The sequence below is a fragment of the Stegastes partitus genome, unplaced genomic scaffold (genome assembly GCF_000690725.1).
Source record: "Stegastes partitus isolate 25-593 unplaced genomic scaffold, Stegastes_partitus-1.0.2 Scaffold85, whole genome shotgun sequence".
In the NCBI taxonomy this organism is placed as follows: Eukaryota; Metazoa; Chordata; class Actinopteri; family Pomacentridae; genus Stegastes; species Stegastes partitus.
Window position 1 is genome coordinate 20982 of NW_007577816.1, and position 6809 is coordinate 27790.

Here is a 6809-nt window from a genome sequence, read left to right on the forward strand (position 1 = left end):
TTTTTAATGACACAAAAATCCACACGAGAAGTGCATTTAGTAGAGATGCGCCGATCCGATACTGGGTATCGGTATCGGGCCGATACTGGACGAAAGTACGGTATCGGATGTTTTACTTCACAGTGGTAACTGGCCGAATATAAACTCTGAATATATATAATGAAAGTCTGAATATATGGAATGAAACTCTGAATATATATAATGAAAGTCTGAATATATTGAATGAAAGTCTGAATATATGGAATGAAACTCTGAATATATATAATGAAACTCTGAATATATGGAATGAAACCAGCCATAACATTAAAACCACTGAGGGGTGAAGCAATCGTGTCCTTACAGATACCTCAACTCAGTGTAAGGTGACAACCAGGAAAAGGAAGGTAACCTGAGGAGGGAATTCTATAGTATTGTTTTAACTGGTTTTACTGGGAAAGTAGCAGACATGTCTTATATGTGTCATGCCACACTTATCAAAACTTGTGCACGAACATTTCCCAGTACCAAAACTTCCTGTTTCTGACCATGGCTGTAGGAGTACATGTGAAAACCACAGATATGCAGTATGAAGAGAGGACTTGTAGAATTGTGTTGCATATTAAAATATAAGAGGAAAAAAAAGTGTAAATACAGTAAAAAAAATTAATGAAGGACGGAAAAAAAGTACAAATGGTGGCACAATCATTACAGAGTGTAGGTCTGCTATATGTTTGCGCTAAAAATGTTTAAATCCTGTGCTCTTACACAGCCTTGGCTCTATGAATGGGGAGTGGGAGGGACTGTAAATCTGGCACAACCTAAATATCAACAATATGTCCCCAGAATCACAGATTCAAACCTTTAATGACAGTGAGGGTTTCTATGTTCCTAATTGCACTAAATAAACTGCACAGAAAACGTTCAGTGTTACTGCGTGGAAAAAACCCCGCCACTGGTCAGAGATGGAATTTGTTTTGTATGGTAAATCAGTGGTATATTTCTACTGTACTAGACTAAAGAAGTTCCTTATTAGTGCCACGGGCTGAGCACGAGGCCCTACTTGTACTCTGTACAAGTGGTTGTTAATGATACTTTTTACCACACTTCAATTTTTTTGATATTATTACCTTGAAATAAATGCTTATCTTTCTTAAAAGTGATTGTAATTGTTTTATGGTTTTCATAAACTCAGCATTAAAAATGTATCAACATAAAGATCATTAAACAGAAAATGACTTTAAATCTAACATTCATCACCTAGTTTACACTAAACCCAATAATGTAAACTCTCTCCTTAGTTCAATTCAATTCAATTCAATTCAATTCAATTTTATTTGTATAGCGCATATTTACAACAACAAGTCATCTCATAGCGCTTCAACAGTTCAAACAGTGGAAGAGCAGCTTTGACAGAGCAGCTGTAAACAGCGCTCTGTTTCTCTATTGTGAGCAGTGATCTCCACCTCCTGGTCAAAGACTCTCGGCTTCACGATCTGCAGGTTTAACAAAGATCAAGCAACATGGTCGTGATATCAGCTAATTACTGCCTCCACAAGAAAGGCCTGCTTTTCTTGTCAAAACTTTGTCTTTAGGGAGAATATCTGGAAATATAAATAAATAAATTAGGCTCAGCTTGTAACTTGTACTTTGTGACATTGACTGTAACTGCAAGATTATCTTGCCCCAAAAAGTCACATAGTTCCCACAGCCTGGTTTATTACTCACTGTTGACGACACTGGAAAGAAGGGTGAAAAGGTCTTGTGAAGTACAAAATTATGTCACCATAGAAAGTGAAAACAAACAAACAAACAAACAAAAAAAATCGTGTTAATAATGAAAGTTTCAACCTCTGTTTAACTCCTGAGCTCTATACAGGCAGCGAATCAGCACATGAGGTGGGTGTTAATGTCACTTTCGGAAGGTTGCAAAGAACCCACAAAAGTCCATTTGGCACCTCAGAAGCCGTGTTCAGACACAAACAGTAGTGATTGAAACTATACAAGTAGGTCATTTCCTGTGACAGTTGTAAAAGCCTAAAGTAAAGTGTATTTGAAATTTGAGCGTTCAGTAAATGGATATGTGCTTTTAGGATTTTATGTCATGCAGCAAGACGTCAGCAACTAGCGAGTAACAATAAAGACAAAATACGTACAAGTTTTATTGGGATATTGATTTTATGTTTCTGCACATATTCTGTATATATGATTAGTTGAGTTCATACAGTCATTAAAACATGACTAGAATTGCAATAAATGAGATTTTAAAAGGGGTAATGTTGCCTCTTTTAAATATACCTCTTTGAAAAAATGGTTGGGAAGACATTAAGTGCTTCTAAAGTTTAGATTTTAATGTAGAGAGAAATGGATCACATGACCAGGGTGTAGAGCAGGGCTGTGGCATTATGGGTCAAAATCAACATCAATTACAGGGAAGCCATAAGGCTCCAAAACAACGCTGTTCTGCATGTGGAACCACACACAGTAATTGTCTTCCATTTGTTTTATGAATGAATGAATGAATAAATGAATGGTTTATTTCGGTTACAATCTACAGTACAAAAATTGAACTGTGTGCATTCAGCTGACAAAGTATTATTATACATGTTTGCAGTCAACATTTTTTCTCACAAAAAAATTTAACAAGCTCTGTAACCAAAAAAGGAATAGGCTGAAGCCAAGGCTTATTTTTACCTATCCTGTGCAATCCATAACATAACCCAGAACATCAGTAATGCAAAAGAAAAGAAAAGAAAAGAAAAGAAAAGAAAAGAAAAGAAAAGAAAAGAAAAGAAAAGAAAAGACGTTTTACTCTAAATTATTCTTCCTAAATCATTTCACATATCAGTCATTTTACATTGTAATTCTTAAGTATTTTGCCTTTCAATGTTTTTTAAAACCTCACCAGAGACCTACACAATTTCAAATCATCACTAAATCCATTCCATAATAATACTCCCAAATATGTAACACGTCTGTATTTAACATTAGTCATCATCACCTCATCTCATCACCTCTTTCAATTCAAACTTTTTTCTCTTAATTAAAAAAAAAAAGTTAAATACAGGTGGGAAGGCATTTATTCTTTACTCAAAATAGTATTTGTAATGTTTTTAAATTAAGCTTGCATTTTTGAAGCATTGTTTTATTTACATTTGTGTCCTTTGACTGATCACCTACACAGATTTTCTCTATTATCATAGATTTTCTGAGAGATATGTTGTTATATACTTGGGCACATATGCAGAATAAAGTCGTTTTGGAGTCTCATGTCTTTCTTCTGAATCCATGTTGGTTCTGAGCCTAGTAGTTTAACAGTTATGCTCTTAACTATATTCTGAACATGTGACTCTGACGTAACAACTTTTATCCATGTTACCCTTTTGCATTTTTGGTCACGTGTGAAGAGTGCATGAACTCGATGAAGCATGCCTCTGGCGTCATTCACTCGTCTCCCCAGTAGAGGCCCTCATTAAGCTTCTAAAGAGTACTTCATCCATTGATGCAGTTTCGCAATATGTTTCAGCAGAGAGCAGTTTCAGCCTGACAGAAACAGAAACATGAAATAAATGAATGAAACATATCTCAATATATTATTTTTATTGTTACTTATTAGTTGCTGATGTCTTTCTTCGGGGAATTTGATTGAATGATGTAAAATTAGTTTACAGAACACTCAAATCATGAACACCCACTGGGGTCTGAATGTCACAGGAAGTGACCTACTTGTGTAGTTCCCGCCACTACTGTTGCTGAGTTTCTGAAACTCTGCAGCTTCATTCTTGAAATGTTTGATGTTTCATCTCCTGAGCTGTTGCTGAAAAAAAGGGGACAACGCAGAAGAATATTTAAAATCAAATCAAATTTATTTATATCGCACGTTTTAAAACAACCAAAGTTGACCAAAGTGATGAGGTATGTAGTCTCTTTAGTGTGTTCAGGGTCTACCAGTAGGATGTGCCTGGAAAACCTCCAAAGGAAGGCCTGCAGGAGGAAACCTAATCCGGTGTCTAAATCACCACAAATGGCTCTTATTGACACAATGAAGCTTCACTCTGTTGGTTGCCATCGACTCGCCAACCTGCCACCCTCTGGACCCACAGAGATAAGAATCAGGATTTGGGGCTATTCAAGACAGACATTGCAGACTAAATGAATTCATTTAGTAACCTATTACCCTTCATTCTCCATGTGGGCATGCACGTGTGTCGCAAGGCAGAGCCAAATTGCAAACGTATTTTTTTATAGCACTTACAGACTTTCCCTAAAGACTTTTTCATCTTTTCATTAAGCATTTGAGCTGCTGCACCTGAAGGAAATGCCTGATAATAGTGAGAGAATTCAGTGTTTATCAGATCAGTTAAGGAATTTACTGTCTTTGGCAACTTGGAGTGTTTGTTGTATGTAGCTATAAACAATGTTAATAATGTGCACTTATCCTGACTGATCCACTGTCTGGTCCACCATTTTTCTTTGAGACCTAAATGTCCCATATTGATCAAGTAATATTATTTTCTCCCCCTTAGTTTAGTCGCCTTTCACTTTTGATGATTCTCAGTAACGCTTTGATAAATGACCTTTTGTCTTTGTCTGTGTCACTTTAGCCTCAATCCTCCTCACAGCAGACTTTGAACTTGACATAGCAGGAAAATGTGCAGATACTAAGAGCATTAATACTGGCTCTGTTCTGTTATAGTGTCCTAGTAAACCATGACTTTGTGACCGTGCGAAACACTAAACCTGAACTTTGAAAGTGAAGACATTAAATGGAACCCAGTCATAATTCTTTTGTTGGCCCTGAGCCCTGGGCCTTTCAAGACGTTTTCAATTTAAAAAAAAAAAAAAAAAAAAGGTCCTGTTGTATAACTTTTACCATTTTGGTTGTTGCTAACCACTTTTTTTTAAACTAGGGAAACACATTGAAGTACTTCCTGGAACTCTTAGATAATGCCCTATACTTAGTTAAGCCTTATATCTTTATGTGACATTGAACATGAATAAACTATTGTTTCCATAACCTAAAAACTGTACTGAAAGAAAACCATCCAGCATGAAATATTTTACGACACATACAATGTAGAACATGCATCATTGAATACAGACTCTTTACATTTAAATTTTGTGCAATACTTGATTTCAAACTTACAATAAAATCCCTTTTGACCTTCAAACCAACTCTATTATTGGCAGCATCACAGTTCCTCAAAAGTCTTCAAGTAATCACATTACCAAACTTGTTGATACAACCTGAATGTGCAGCTCAGTTATGAAACAGCCGCTCTCTTTCTCCATCAAGTTGTTTTAATCTCCACTGGTCCCCGGGTATTTATGCCCTATTCTTAGGAGTGAGCATGGGTTTCATAATGGAGAGAAAGCACTTTTTCTTAGTCAAAAAGATTACTTAACTGTTGCTAAAAATATGTCTGTTCCTATTTTACAACACAATGAAATGTATAAAACAATTTATGTAACAGCAAGACAAAGGAAGAGAAATGTAACCAATAGCATCTTTTAATAGGCTTTATTAATAATCATGTCTGTCAAACTGTGTGTAAATTTCAGTGTATGTTGATAGTTACAATAACAGTAATGTCACTTGAGCTACCACAGAGCCACATCTGTCAGTCTCCTCTGTCTCACTCGTGTTTGATAAAACAGTTTATCAGTCTTGTATTCTGCAAGTACGTTTCTCTCTTGTCTGAGAAAACATGCAGCATAAAATTTCTGTTCAATTTGATGTTTCAGTCGTCAGCCCTCTAGTACAATCTGCAATAGATAGACATCTTTACATGCTTGGATGCACAAAGTCCTAAATATCTATTAATACTACTACTACTAAAACATGCAGGGATGAGAGATACCATAGTAATGAAATGCAAAATGTTTGGTGGGTTATTGTATTTGACCTTTATTTTACCAGGTAAAAATGTTTGGGAATCAGTTCTCATTTGCAAACATGACGTGGCCAAGAGGTGCGAGCAGGAACATGTAAATTACTGAAACAAATAGACACACAAACATAACATAGAACAAAATCAAACAAATAAGAAGCATGGGAGCATTTGCATGTGAGTGAAAAAAGATTTGCATGAGGTGTAAGAAAGTGTGTGTATATATACAAGTATGTGTGTAAGTAAAGTCTGATGTAATGTCATATTAATATTTATCTCTGATAAACATTAGAAACTTTAAACTGAGAACAATCACTGCAACATCACTGATAAGTTAGACACCATATTAAGGTGTGGAGCAGAAGCAGGTCACTGAGTTCTGATATGAAATGAAACCATGCCAGTGCGTGTGAAGCACGTGAGACACTTGCAGGACTACCAAAACACTGACTTGTAACCTCAAGTAAGGAAACAAATTGGGATGAGCTGCAGTAGATACACATCCTTATTTACAAACAGGAGTTTGAATGCACAAACTCCTAAAAAGATACAATGCAAAGCTTAAACTCAAGCAAGGATGACATAAGTCAAACTTTACAATGCAAAAATGACTTCTGCATTGATCAGCAGCAATCCCAGCATGTTAATTAACTGCTCAAGGTGTTTCTTAGATGACTTTGCTCCAAAACATATCACCATTTACCTGAAATAAACATTGGTAGGTCCAAGCTGAGAACAAGCACTGCAACAACACTGATAAGTTAAGCACCATACTAACATGTGGAGCAGAGAAAGGTCGCTTTAAATCACTTCTGATATGTGCTGAACCCAATCCAGTGTGTGTGAAGCACGTGATATGACAGCAGCACAGAAAGAACTAGCAGGACAACGAAAACACTGACTTTTAACCTCAAGTATGGAAGCAAATTTGGATGATCTGCA